Below are 15,634 nucleotides of genomic sequence, written 5' to 3' on the forward strand. Positions count from 1 at the left end.
TATAAAAACCTATATAAGCCACTTTTTTAAATAGTTTTTAGAGGAACAATAGCTGTAGATTTGTTAGTTGGACATAAGTTTAAAGTTATATTTGAAGGTAGGTAAAACAGTAAATTAAGCAGTTAACACTCCTGACTCCAGTGAACCATTTTGCATTTCACAGACTGCAGATACTCCTTCAGTTCTAGACTGTGCTTAAAATTCTGTAAAGGTTAAAACCTTCTAGATCAAAGTTTGTGAAGCTGTGTTTATTACATCAACAAACATGGAGTCTGTCCTGATGTTTTTGGGAGTTAAGAAAGAAGAGGCAGAAAGTGAACAGCATTAAAGGTCCCTTCTAGGGAAGATGAATTCCTTCTTAAGTGTGAAGTACTGAAGCTGAAGCTGCCCCTTCTACTTCTGTTCTTTAAGTGTGTTCCAATTCCAGGACCAAGTAGCTCCCTAGAACCAACTATTACCAGGAAACGGGGAGGTTTACCTTAGAGCCCTTTACCAGTCATAGCTGGGCAGAGCTTTCAGTTCCAAGATTCCCCTGTGAGAAGGCACCATGATATACCAGAAAAACTTTCATCAGGTTTTCCCTGGAAGTTGTTTTCTAATTTCAGTCTACTCTGATTGTAGCAGATTTTTAAGTTTGGAGGCACGCAGAGCCAGGGAAGCTGTAGTTGGTGGATGTAAATTAAAACAATTAGTGATTTGGGATCCAAAAAGTTATGCTCAAAGCTCTCTTGACCAGAGGCTGTATGGCCTCTGTCAGATTAGTTTACCTCTCTAATTTTTTATTTTCTCATCTGTAAATCCGTGGTAATTATAGTCCCTACTTTTGTAAGTCACTGCTTCTGAGAAGCCCTTCTTGATACTTTTTTAAAAAGTTCTTTCTTCATAGAGATGGGATCTTGCTCTATCACCCTGACAGTAGTGCGGTGGCATGATCATAGCTCACTGCAGCCTCAAATTCCTGGGCTCAAGCAATCCTCCTGCCTCAGCCTCACAAGTAACTGGGACTACAAGTGTGTGCCACCACACCTGGCTTTTTTTTGTTTTTGTTTTTGTAGAGAGGGAGTATCACTATGGCACCCAGGCTGGTCTCAAACTCTGGGGCTCTAGAAATCCGCTTGCCTTGGCCTCCCAAAGTGCTGGGATTACAGGTGTGAGCTACCATGCCCAGTATGTTTTGTTATAGTTCTTATCAAAATTATACTTATCAGCCTGGATGTCTCCGCCTTTGTAAATTCTGAGGTCCACTGGCTCTGAGACCCAGACTGGGTTGTCTCTGTGTCTGCTCGGAGTCTGGCACAGAGCTTGGAATATGGCATCCCACAGATGTTCCTAACATGTTTTATTAGATAAATGGTTGTCATGCCTCCTACTTTTGAAAAACACATTGCTGTTATTTTACCAGGTATTTGCTTACCAGAAAATATGAAAACTTAGATACCATAAGACTGTGATCTCTGGTCAAGTTTCTCTTTTAAGTTTCCCTTTATTGGGAAGAATATTTAATCCATAAACCATGCCTTTATTTTTCAAGATTTTCTAATACCAATATATTCCTAACTACTTAGCTTCATAAAGTACTGTGTGATACTCCCTTAGGTGCTAAACTGGCCCCACAGCTGCATTTGATAATTCACTGAAGACTTAAGGCTTTCCTAATACAAATGATTTAAGAACATGGTAATCCTTCAGTATTTATTTAATTTAAGAACCTTTAAATAAATATAAGTATCCTATTTTAATTTACAGGTAAAAGATATAGATAGCAATTAGGATCATATGGTAACAAGCTCATATAGACAAGGCCAAGGCCTGACTGATTTGACTGGTAAAGGTTGACTGGTACAAGGAACCACTTTTAGACTGAGACAGTTTATTACTTACATAAACAGTACAAAGAAGAATGAACCAAAGAGGCCAACTCCCCGGGTCCATGTCTCACATACCCTAAAAGACAAAAAAGAAACAAAAGGGGCTGGATGACTATAATGCAATTTGTGGGATACTCCCTGGCTGAGGATCAAATCTATACTGCGGCTGAGTGATTTTATATTCTGCAGCTCTATTCTAAAGGGCACAGGACAGAAAGCTCCATACCTCATCGGAATCTGGTAGGTGATGAGAAATTCATGTAAGACAGCCTCTCAGGAGAGAGAGGGAAGTGACTGAGAGAAGGCCTTATAGCAGCTCCTTACAGCTTCTGATCTTTTCATGTTCTGGGAGTATCACAAGGCATTTAACCAAAACTCAGATTAGCTGCAGTTCAAGCCTATATGGATACACGCAAGGGTGCCAGGCCATTACGGAGGAGCCATTCCCCTACAACTCCACTCCCTTTCATATATCCGCCTAAGGATTCCTTTTACAAATATAAGCCACCTGTTGTGGCCACTCTCAAGATAAAGAATGGACCCTATGCAAAATTTGGTTCAGATATCAAGAGTGATAATGCCATGCACACATCAACAGGGTATTCAAAGGTTTATTATGCGCATAACGAGGTTTTTTTTGGGAGAGAAAGGCAGGCTTTGAAAGCTGATCTGAAAATGTCTTGACAGAGCTACAGCTTTTATGGTGTTTAGGGGTGCTGGGATGAGGGTTCCAACGTGCAGCTGGGGCTTCGTTTGAAACTCCTATCAACAACAAAGGAGAGAGCCCCCAGGAATTTCAAATGCAGGGCTTAAGGAGAACTGGGGTGAAGCTTAAATGCTGTCAGCAGTCGAAAAAAAGAGAGAGACAGCTTCCTTATTGCAATTACTCCTGATGTTTGAGAAACAAAATGTACTATGTTTTTGTAATTGAATTTAAACAGATTTAAATAAGTCTTTATGGTGCTCTGTGAGGTCTGTAGCCTGATACCTATAAGATGGAAGTTCCATCAATTGACTCATTCTAGAGCTCAGCACTGTGTATTCTGAGAAGTGAAATGAATGCCTTGGTTGCAATAAATAACATCTGGAATTCTGACGGCAATAAGGAATGTCTTAATGAGGCCTGTATTATAGTTTTATTATATGTAAAGGCATGTGTGGTATTGACTTATATTTGGATATCTGAGGCAAGAGATTCCCAGAGTTCCATACCCCAAAAGGGACATGGGATAAGGAATTTATGTTGCTGCCATTGGTCAAACCAGACAATCATATAATTGGCAATAACCTAAGGGTCTAAATATTTACAGAGGGGGTCAATTAGTGACCAAGGCATCCACTGTTAAGATAACGGCCTGAAGCTTGGCCGATTGTACTGATCCTTGGGTCCAGTTCTTTGTCAGAGACATCCTAACTAAGGGATTAAAAAAAAAAAAAAAAAAAAAGGCAACAATCCACTGAGCTCCATTATGTGTGATTAAGACAGTGTAACCATACAGTGGACAAACTCCCATTATTCTTCATTCAGGTGATTCTACAGGGGTCCCTAAGCAGACAGAGTCTGGTAAAGGGGTGGCTTCATCCAGTACCATGGCATGTGGCAAAGGACTGAGGACAGGGGAGGCCAACCCCACCTGTAAGTGTGATATGCCAGGGGGCCCAGGTTTGGTTCTATCCTGTAACAAAGAGACTTTGGTAGCTATAATAAGTTTGTAGGGTACTGCTTCCAAGACCCAAAGCATAATTAGCTGGAAATGGAAGGTTATGAGTCGACAGTCTATGAGAGCCTCTATTTCCATAAGACTCCAGTATGTAGCCAGCTGTTGCCACTCTAACGATATATATATATATATACACACACACACACACACACACACACACACACACACGCACACATATATATATCATAAGACCTATGAAAGCAGTTTCTTACATCAGTAGGTCCTGAGCAACTTATGGCCATCATGGATGGTACAAAGACTCCAAGAGGCATTGGAAGAGGTTGCTAAAGCCTCTATAGTGAAGAAGTCTCAGGGTGGGAGTGGCACTAATATGGTTGAAAAAATTCTAGAGTCTTTCGCTGGGACGGGGCCCCACTCAAGGTGAGCCTATTGTGCAAGTAATAGCAAAAATGGGCCAAAGTAAAAATTGTAAATGAGGAAAATGTTGCCTCCAAAACCCAAAAAGGCCTAAATACGTTGGGCTTGCTTTAATGTTGACAGGGATGGAACAGCCCTCAGCTTACCAATAATTTTCAGGAATTTAAACATGGTGGCAAGGCTTTGTCCTATGTGTGGTAAACAGTCCATCCCCTTTTTGTGAGATCCTTCTTAGAATATTTGTATGTCCTGAATGAGTGTTCTAAAGAAATCTCTTAGAAAAGGATGCCATCAATGTAGTGTCATATCAGTGCTCCTGGAGAAAATTAGATGCAGTTAAGGTCTTGCCTGCAAAGACTGTGAGATAGCAGAGCTGTCGAGGTACCTTCTAACTAGCTAAAGGTCTATCATTTCACTTTGGAGGGGAAGGAAAACAGGCAGAGGGGCTACTGAAATACGCACTAAACAGAATGTATTAAGCAAATATACAATAGAAAAACATTTACCAGTTGCTGACTGGATGGAGTAAATAATTTCCATTGTAATGATGATTAGGGGGTCTTACTTGCTGGGACCACAGCATAAAGGCTGTGGTAATTCATCAAGATGTCTCATTCATTCTTTCCAAGTTGAGTAACAGGCCAAATTAAGCTTTTAAATGGAGAAGCAGTGGAAATAATCACCCTCTTCTCTAAATAGACCTTGTAAAATGGGTTTCAATCCTTTGAAGGCTCTATCTTGAGCTAAGAGCCATTGTCTTGTCAATATCTAACTGACACTGAGCTCTCTTAGCTCTGTATATCGTGGGTGAGTTTTTCATGAAGGCCCATTTTCTTGAGTCAGTTTATAAATGCCAAAGGCTTAATAAAATTTTGATTTATTATTTAATGAGTCAGAGAGTCAATGCCCACTAGTGGATATTTTAGGGCAATGGATGCTATAACAATGGGGAATTTAGTCAAGACAACAATTATTATGGTTAAGGGAAGACCTGCATGTTTGTCCTCTATTTTATGTTCAGTAACTACCCTAAGATTATAGGAGTTACCATGTGTATTAGGGTTCTCCAAGGAAACGGAATCAATAGGATGGGTATACATATACAGAAGCAAATTTATTATAATGACTTAATGAGATTACGGAGTCTAGGGTGAGTCCCAAATCTGCTATGTGGACCGGCAGCCTTGAGACCCAGGAGAGTTCATGCTACAGATAAAGTCCAAAGGCAGTCTGTTAGAGTATTCCCCCTTGCTCAGCGAAGCCAGCAATTTTGTTCTACTCAGGCCTTCAGTTGATTGGCTGAGGCCCACTCATATTGTGGAGAGCCATCTGCTTATTCAAAGTTCACTGATTTAAATATTAATCTCATCCCAAAACACCCTCCAAGTTGACATATAACATTGACCATCACAGGTCCACCCCTCGTCAAATTGGTACCCGTACACATCTTAAACCATACTTTGTCCCCCCAAAAATACAATAATAAGGCCATACTTCTACTTAACATGATACAACTCTCCTGCATGCAATGGAAAATGAATAAACTTTTCCCCAGAAGAAGACACACAGTCTTTGCATTTAATCTCTTTGAGATCTCATAAATACTGTGATAAAAAGTTCATATATCTTGTGTTACATGAAAATGGGACAAGAAGTCCTTGCCCATGCCTATGTCCTGGATGGTATTGCGTAGGGTTTCTTCTAGAGTTTTAATAGTGTTAGGCCTCATGTTTAAATATGTAACCCATCTAGAGTTAATTTTTGTATAAGGTGTAAGAAAGGGATCCAGTTTCAGCTTTCTGCATATGGCTAGCCAGTTTTCCCAACACCATTTATTAAATAGGGAATCCTTTCCCCATTGCTTGTTTTTGTCAGATTTGTGAAAGATCAGATGGTTGTAGTTGTGGGTGTTCCTTCTGAGGCCTCTATTCTGTTCCATTGGTCTATATCTCTGTTTTGGTATGAGGACCATACTGTTTTGATTACAGTAGCCTTGTAATATAGTTTGAAGTCAGGTAGTGTGATACCTCCAGCTTTGGTTTTGTTTTTTTTTTTCTTTTCTTTTTTATTTATTTATTTATTTATTTGCTTAGGATTGTCTTGGCTGTGCAGGCTCTTTTTTTGGTTCCATAGGAAGTTTAAAGCGTTTTTTTTTTTCCAAATTCTGTGAAGAAAGTCAATGGTAGTTTGATGGAGATAGCATTGAATCTATAAGTTACTTTGGGCAGTATAGCCATTTTCACAATATTGATTCTTCCTAACCATGAGCTTGTAATGTTTTTCCATCTGTTTGTGTCCTCTCTTATTTCCTTGAGCACTGGTTTGTAGTTCTCCTTGAAGAGCTCCTTCCATGCCTTGTTAGTTGTATTCCTAGATATTTTATTCTCTTTGTAGGGATTGTGACTGGGAGTTCACTCATGACTTGGCTCTCCATCATTGGCGTATAGGAATGCTTGTGATTTTTATACATTGATTTTGTATCCTGAGGCTTTGTTGAAGTTGCTTATCAGCTTAAGGAGATTTTGGGCTGAGACAATGAGGTTTTCTAAATATATAATCACTTCATGACTAAAACACCAAAAGCAATGGCAACAAAGGTCAAAATAGAAAAGTAGGATATAATTAAACTTAAGAGCTTCTGCACAGCAAAAGAAACTATCAATAGAGTTAACCGGCAACCAATAGAATGGGAAAAAATTTTTGCAATCTACCCATCAGACAAAGAGCTAATATCCAAAATCTACGGAGAGCTTAAACAAATTTACAAGAAAAAAACAACCCCATCAAAAAGTGGGCAGAGGATATGAACAGACATTTTTCAAAAGAAGATATTTATGCAGCCAACAAAAATATGAAAAATGCTCATCATTACTGGTCATTAGAGAAATGCGAATCAAAACCACATTGAGATACTACCTCACACCAGTTAGAATGGCAATCATTAAAAAGTCAGGAGACAACAGATGCTGGAGAGGATGCGGAGAAATAGGAACGCTTTCATGTTGTTGGTGGGAGTATAAATTAGTTCAACCATTGTGGAAGACAGTGTGGCAATTCCTCAAGGATCTAGAAATAGAAATACCATTTGACCCAGAAATCCCATTACTGGGTATATACCCAAAGGATTATAAAGCATTCTATTATAAAGACGCATACACACATATGTTTATTGTGGCACTGCTCACAATAGCAAAGACTTGGAACCAACCCAAATGCCCATCAATGATAGACTGGATAAAGAAAATGTGGCACACATACACCATGGAATACTATGCAGCCATAAAAAAGATGAGTTCATATCCTTTGCAGGGACATGGATGAAACTGGAAATCATCATTCTCAGCAAACACAAGAACAGAAAACCAAACACCGCATGTTCTCACTCATAAGTGGGAGTTGAACAATGAGAACATGCAGACACAGGAAGGGGAACATCACACACACAGGGCTGGGGGGTGGGGGACTAGGGGAGGAATAGCAGGGGTGGGGAGTTTGGGGAGGGATAGCATTAGGAGAAATACCTAATATAGATGACGGGGCGATGGATGCAGCAAACCACCACCATGGCATGTGTATACCTATGTAACAAACCTGCACGATCTACACATGTACCCCAGAACTTAAAGTATAATAAATTTAAAAAAAAGAAAAGGAGATAAGATAGAGAAGAAAACAAAGATATTTGCTACACACGATGTACACACATAAAAGCACGCAAACACAAACTAACAAAATAGGGTGAAAATACTCATAGTGATTGCAGTCTTCATTTCTGTAACTGGTCACATAGTAGCAGCTGGTATTTATAATTACCTTAATCCACTACTGATTATGTATTCCCTTTGCCTTCAGCAAACCCCTCAGCTGGTCATAGTTCTTTATCTGGTACAGTGACCCAAACCTTCATTCCTAAAGACATTAGTAGTCTTACTTGAATGAGGTTGTTGTAGTTTACCATTGGTTTTAATTATAAGACATGGTAATACTAAGAGATGCCCTGGCGATCCTCCTATGTTGCAGACATACTCTTCCTTACCTCCATTGAGGAGTAGCAATTGGGTTTCCTCAGTAGTCAGAGTTACTCCAGCTATCAGAGTAAGTCTTTTCTTTGCCTGTTGATTCAAATGCATGAGGATTCCAAAGTGGCCAGGTGGCAATCTTAACTTCCAGATCAATGGAATAATTCTATCTTCTGGCAGAAGCATTCCTCCCTTTGGTTATTGAATAAGACCTCTAGGCCAGCAGAGTACAAGGTTGTCGGAAAAGGAAGCAAAAAATTTGCTAGTGTGTCACAAGGCTTATTACCCAGTGGTATCACTCCCATTTCTCTTCCTTGATTACTGGACCTGTGAATCCTCGCTATTAGAGAAACAGCACCATATACTGGACACTGATTGAGTGCATATATAGTCTCTTGGGAACTTTGCTCTAGCCCTGCAAGGTACTGTCACTTAGCTTGCAATCTTCAAAAGGTCACTCCGCTGTTCTGTCAAGCTAAGTACTTCAAGATGATGGGGAACTTGGTAAGAGCAGTGAATTTCATGAGCGTGAGCTCATTTCAGCACTGCATTTGCTGTGAACTTATTTCCTTGATTAGAAGCAATACTGTATGGAATGAAATGACTGTGAATAAGGCATCCTGTAAGTTCATGGATTGCAGTTTTGCAGAAACATTGTATGTAGTGAAGACAAACCAGTATCCAGAGTAAATGTTTATTCTAGTTAGAATAAAATTCTGCCTCTTCATAATGGAAGTTGCTATGGTTTGAATGTCTCTCCAAAATTGATGTTGAAACTTAATCCCCAATGTGGCAGTATTGAGAGATGGGGCCTTTAAAAGACAGAGCCCTCATGAATGGAGTAATTCATTCATGGATTAATAGGTTATCATAAGAGTGAAACTGGCAGCTTCACAAGAAGAGGAAGAGAGACCTGAGCTCCATGTGAGCACACTCCTCAGCTCCCTCAACATGTGATGCCCTGCACTACCTTGGGCATACAAAACAACCTCTACAAGAGTCCTCACCAGCAAGAAGGCTTGCACCAGATGCAACCCCTTGACCTTGAACTTAGCCTCCATACCTGAAAGAAATAAATTTCTTTTCTTTATATATTACCAAGCTTTAGGTATTCTGTTGTAAATAAACAAAAAAATAGTCTAACACAGAAGTGGCCGAATGTTATCAACCTGCCATCATGTAGGCAGCTGATCACCCTGGGAAATAGTGCCATACTGGCAACTTGATGTTGGTCTCTGATGCTGGTAGATTGGGCACTCAGCAGCAGTTGTAGCCAGGTCAGCCTTGGTGAGTGGAAATCCATGTTACTGAGTCCATGCATAACCTCTATCCCTGCCACCATGGCCATTTTGTTCACAGGCCCATTGCATGATGATGGAGTGCCTGCGAAAAAGAGGCTGATTGGTATCCACAGAAGAGGTCATCCTATCCACTTGATTATGAAGATTCTCCTATACTAAGGTCACCCTTTGGTAAGCATTCATGTAAGATGAAATATTCTCACAATTTTCACCCAGAGAAGTCTATCCACATCGCTCTTTCCCAACCTGCTCATCACCAGTTGTCCAATCATGTTCCCTCCAAGTCCCTAACCATCTGGCCAAAGCATTGGCTACAGCCTGTGAATCAGGATGTAATCTTATGTCTGGCCATTTCTCCTTCTAATAAAAGTGAGCAAACAGTTGTATTCCTTGTAGTTCTGCCCACCAGGATAATTTTCCTTCACTAATGTCCTTCAGGAATGTTCCAGGAAGGGGATGCAGTGCTACAGCTGTCCATTTTGAGGTGATGCCTGCAGATCATGCAAAATCATCTGTAAATTAGGTCCGAGTCTTCTCTTCCTCTACCAACTGATCATAGGGTATTTATGTCTCCAAGACCTGCTTGGGAATGTATATATATATATATATATGTCATCTCCTTCCTGGAACATTCCTGAAGGACATTAGTAAAGGAAAATTATCCTAGTGGGCAGAACTACAAGGAATACAACTGTTTGCTCACTTTTATTGGAAGGAGAAATGGCCAGACATAGGATTACACACACACACACACACACACACACACACACACACATATTCTTCAACTTCATGGAGTGCTACTGTGCACACCCAACTTGATGACCTAGTGGATCAAATAACACTCATTTTATGAATGGCAGTTCAGGTCCCATGGTAACTTGGGGGCCCATGGTTAAATGTTCAGTCTCTACTAAGGCCTGGTAGCAGGCCAAGAGCTATTTCTGAAAAGCAGAGTAGTTATACACAGAGCACGGCAGGGCTTTTCTCCAAAATCCTAAGGGCCTGCACTGTGGTTCACCTATAGGGGCCTGCAAGGGCACTGCAGTAGTCCATTTTCACACTGCTGAGAAAGACATACCCGAGACTGAGCAATTTACAAAAGAAAGAGGTTTATTGGACTTACAATTCCACATGGCTGAGGAGGCTTCAAAATCATGGCAGAAGGTGAAAGGTACATCTCACATGACAACAGACAAGAGAAGAGAGCTTGTGCAGGGAGACTTCCATTTTTAAAACCATCAGATCTCATGAGATTTATTCACTATCATGAGAACAGCATGGGAAAGACCTGTCTCCATGATTCAGTTACATCCTACTGGGTCCCTCCCACAACGTATGGGAACACAAGATGAGATCTGGGTGGGGACACAGTCAGACCATATCAGGCTCCAAACAGCATACCTATCTGACACTGTCACTTCAAGTAGCATTGGATCTACTGGATCATATGGTTCAAGTGGCAGAGAAGCTTGTAGAGCAGCCTGGACTTGTTGTAGAACTTCTCTGAGTTCCACAGTCAAGCAAATTAACATTCCCATCATCTCAATTTTGTTGTTGTAACAAAAGTACGTAAAGTCAACTTTCTTCACAAATTACCAGTATATATTATTAACTATAGTCCTCATATTGTACACTAGATGTATAGACATTCATCCTACATACCATAATTTTCTATTCCTTGACCTATATCTTCTCTATGTTCCTCTTTTTTGTTGCAGGAGGGGCTGGATGCAACAACTTATCCTTCACCTTAGAAGGGATATCTTGACATGTTTCACATCACTGGACCCCTAGAAATTTCACTAAAATAGAAGGCCCATGAATTTTTGTCAGATTTATTTCACACCTCGTGGCATAGTAATGTGTTACCAATAAGTCTAGAGTGGTTGCTACTTCTCATGCAGTAGGTCCAATCAGCATAATGTAGTCAATGTAATGTACCAGTGTGATTTCTTGTGGAAGGGAAAGATAATCAAGATCCCCACAAATTACATTATGACATAGGGTAGAACAGTTTGCATACCAGATGAGATGTGTTAATTTGCTCAAACAATGAAACCACACTGAAACAGCAGCTGTATTGGAGTCACCACCTGATTAACCTTATGGTAGTCCACTGCCATTCTCTAATTTCCATCTGTCTTCTGCATAGGCAAGATATTTGAGTTGAATGTGGATGTGGTGAGAATCACCAGCCCTGCATTTTTCAAGTCCTTGATGGTGGCACTAATCTCTGCAATCTTTCCAGGAACATGGCATTGCTTTTGGTTTACTATTTTCCTAGTGTATTAGTCCATTACCATGCTGCCCAAGCATGAACTGCCCAAGATGGGGTAATTTATAATGGAAAGAGGTTTAATTGACTCACAGTTCCACAAGGCTGGGGAGGCCTCAGGAAACTTACAATCATGGCAGAAGGGGAAGCAAACACGTCCTTCTTCACATGGCGGTGGAGACAGTAGTGCCAGCAGGGGATATGCCAGATGCTTATAAAATCATCAGATCTTGTGAGAACTCACTATCACGAGAATAGCATGGGGGAAACTGCCCCCATGATCCAATTACTTCCCACCAGATCTGTCCAATGGCATGTGGGGATTATGGGAACTACACAATTCAAGATGAGATTTCGATGGGGGCATACCCAAACCATATCACCTAGGTAGAGGCAGTTCTAGTAGCTTCCATCTGTCCTTTTCCACCATAATAGCCCTCACTGCATAGGTCATTCTTTGGGATTCTGCCAGTTGCTGTGTATATCTACTCTAATTATTCATCTTAAAATGTGAAATAATCATAGGATGGCCTCAGGGACCTACTGGGTCTACTGTGAGATGGATCTGAGCTAAAACTCCATTGATCACCTGACCTCTATAAAACCTTACTCTGACAGTGATGTTTTAGGCCTCCTGGAATTAGTGTCAGAGCCAATACATGGTCATCCTTGAAAGGTCTGATTATTTTCTTTTCTCCAATGCACAGTTACCCTGGCAAAACGCTGTAGGTTCCTTTGGGAAAGGTTGGGAGATAGATTAATAATATTCATTTTTGGCAGTGTTTTAGGGTCTTTCCTCAACGGAATCTGGCCTCCTTTTCAATTCAAGAGTTTTTGTGTCTATGAACTGGCTCAAATCTGAGAATTGACTGAGGAGCTGTGACACTATTTTTATGATTCAGGTTACACATTTGTTAATTTGACCTAAAGTTTTCTGATTATACAGATCAAGTATAACTTTAGTAGACTTCTGTCTTTGTCCACTCAGACTGCTCTGATAAAATACCATAGACTGGGTTGTTTTAACAACAGACATTTATTTTTCATAATTCTGGAGTCAGATTCTTTTTTTACATGCTCCTATCAGATATCCCAATTACTTGTACTGATAGGCACATATACCAAATCTGTTCTGTTTGTATTATGCAACATTGGAGTATAATGACCATGACTGTAACTCATAGTAGGATGATTGAACCCATCTGCAGGACAGACTTCAGCCACTTGTAGTCAAGGCAGTTAAATATATAAAAGCATAGAAAAGAGCCAACAATAACAAGATGAGGTTACAGGGAAACATATCGGTGTCCAAAATGTTAATAGTTTCAAGTGGAGGCTGTTTCTGGAGTCAGTAGATATTAGGAGGTTTCTGAGAATTCTTGGGATTTTTTTCTTGGCCAGAAGTTGTAAATGGTGGTGACATGAAATTGGCCAGATGCCCTGTAAACAAGAGCTGACAGAGAGATTAATGGGCTCCCTTCCAACTGTTGACCACCCAGGGTCAATGGTGTTTTCTCCTCACCATTCATGGCTGTGCTCTTTCCACAGCCACAAGGCTGATGTGACTTGTTTCTGAAGCAATCACTTCACTGTTTTTCCAGTCCTCCCAATGTCTTGCCCACTCCATATCTCTGACCTCATCTCTATGTGGTTCAGAAGTTTCTTCTTCATATTTCTTGTACCATCTAGATTATTTCATACTCCCTGACATGTGGGTCATGCCAAGATCACCTTAGGAATGGTCATTTCATATTTATGATCAGTGTCATCAATGTCCATAATTGCTCAAATATAGCCAGATAGCAAAAGAAGCATTAGGTTAGTCTCCCACCCCCACAGCTCACAAGTTCTAGTAGCTTGATTTCCCAGGAGCAGGTGTAAGAGTGGAACAGGTATAGTGACAGGAGAAAATTATGATATTTTCTTATAGCCAGCCTGGACTTCCTTTCCCACTCTTCAGCCTCATAATTAAACATTTTATTTAAATAGGAGTTACCCTTCTGAGGAATTACATTTAGAGCCCAAAGTGCCTGTCTTAAGTGTGTGCTCCACTGGGATCTGAGCCTTGGTTAACCAGTTGTCTTTTTCATTTTCTCCTTAAGAGTCCACTTTATCTTTCAGTGGCACCTGCTGCCTGGAAATTATATGGGGCATAAAATATCCAGAGAATATCTATATGGCTGCCCACCATTTGTTACTTTTTACTATAAAGGCCGTACCAGTGTCTGACCAGATGTGTTCAGAGAATCCAAATATGTAACGTAGTCCATCTTAGAGTCATTGAATAATATGGCCCCCATTTGCTAGGTTGATAAGAATGGCAATGCCATACCTGAAAAGTTGTCTATGAAAGTGAATGGCTAGTAGTAGCCTCAAGAGGAGGGTAGGATGTACATATTTTCTAGGATTGGCCAGGTTTGGTACCTCTGGCTATGTGCCCCAAAGCTCCCTTTGCCACTTGGTTATAAAAGCTTTCAGTCTGAACACATCTGCCAGGCTTCTAAGTCTCATGTTCTGTAATCACTAGGTCTTGTGTTTTTGGCCCAGTCCTGAATTGTAAATATATTACTGTACCCTATGTAACGTTATATTCAGGTGGATGCCCTACACAGGTGTCCTTTTATAGGTAGTACAGATTTGATCATCTTGCTGTTGCCACTGATGTGCACCCTCAAAGCATCCTTTGTCATGGGCATCCATGTGAGTCATTAACAGAGGTTTTGGTCCTGTGCAATTTGCTGTTATGTTGTCTCTGCTGGGACTGAGACTTGATTATCCAATCATCCTACTGCCAGTTACTACACTGCCAGGCTCTTGACTCCTGTTCATAAGTCAATGAAAAATGTAACAGGGTGCATTTTGGGGGATGTTTTCCAAGGAAAACACCATGAAAATACATCACTAAATAGACATCCCGTCTTCATGAGCAGTTAGAGTACATAGTTTTCTTTGGGGATGCAATACAGCAGTGGCCCAGCACATCTCACTGGTTTTGAACTTAGCTGATCCATCTGTAAACCAGGCCTAGGTGTCTTCAGGAACCTCAGTGTACTGCAGCCCTCAAGAAGCTTAAGGTGCTGGCACAAACACTACATCTAAGATAGCCTCATCTAGAACATGAGCAGCCAACATTTCATGTAACTGTGAGACTCTGTAATGCCCAGCTTACTTTTTCCTGGATATAAAACTTCCACTTAATTATGGATGCTTGTTTGGTGCTATAGTTTGAATGTTTTTTGTCTCCTTCAAATTTCATATTAACACTTAATTCTGCAATGCAACAGTATTGGGAGATGTGGCCTTTGGTGGGTGATTGAGCCATAAGGGTAGAGCTGTTATGGGATTAGGTGCCATTATAAAAGGGCTAGATGGAGGGAGCTCATCCCTTTTTCGCACTTCCACTTTTTGCCATGTGAAGACACAGTGTTCCTCCCCTTCAGAAGATGCAGCAATTACCAGACAACCAAACCTGCCACCACCCTGATGTTGGACTTTTCCACCTCCAGAACTGTGAGAGAATAAATATCTAGTTGTAAATTGCCCAGTCTATGGTATTTCGTTCTAACAGCACAAAGGAAGACACTGGACAACATTTACTTTGTTGATGTTCTCCTTTCTGACCCACCTCACAATAGAAATGTCAGTGTGTCACAACAGCTGCTGCTTTGTTAGTCTCTCAGAGTCTACCAGCAACCAATAACAACCAATAAGAGGCTGTCAAATGGACTATACCAGGTGATCGTGCCAGCCAAGTGCTATGTCCAAAACCCCAGAATGCACCATTGCCTAGTGTATTAGTCTGTTCTCACGCTGCTGATAAAGACATACCCAAGATTGGGCAATTTAGGAAAGAAAGGGGTTTTAATGCACTCACAGTTCCATATAAATGGGGAGGCCACAATCAAGGCAGAAGTCAAGGAGAAGCAAGTCACATCTTGCATGGATGGCAGCAGGCAAAAAGAGAAGGTGTGCAGGGGAACTCCTCTTTATAAAACCGTCATATCTCATGAGACTTACTCACTATCATAGAACAGCATGGGAAAGACTTGACCCATAATTCAGTTACCTCCCA

At 40.7% G+C, this 15,634-nt stretch overlaps 1 long non-coding RNA gene across 1 annotated transcript in view; it reads right to left on the reverse strand.

Moving 5' to 3' along the window:
- Window positions 1-1,851: 1,851 nt before the first annotated feature.
- LOC116544567 overlaps window positions 1,852-15,634 on the reverse strand; it is a 62,038-nt gene continuing 48,255 nt past the window's right edge. The window contains exon 3 of the long non-coding RNA XR_004265950.1: window positions 1,852-1,944. This is a non-coding gene — a long non-coding RNA (uncharacterized LOC116544567). The remainder of the gene's footprint in view (window positions 1,945-15,634) is intronic.

This window comes from Sapajus apella, unplaced genomic scaffold (assembly GCF_009761245.1).
Source record: "Sapajus apella isolate SASKATOON/1434 unplaced genomic scaffold, GSC_monkey_1.0 scaffold221, whole genome shotgun sequence".
Taxonomy (NCBI): domain Eukaryota; kingdom Metazoa; phylum Chordata; class Mammalia; order Primates; family Cebidae; genus Sapajus; species Sapajus apella.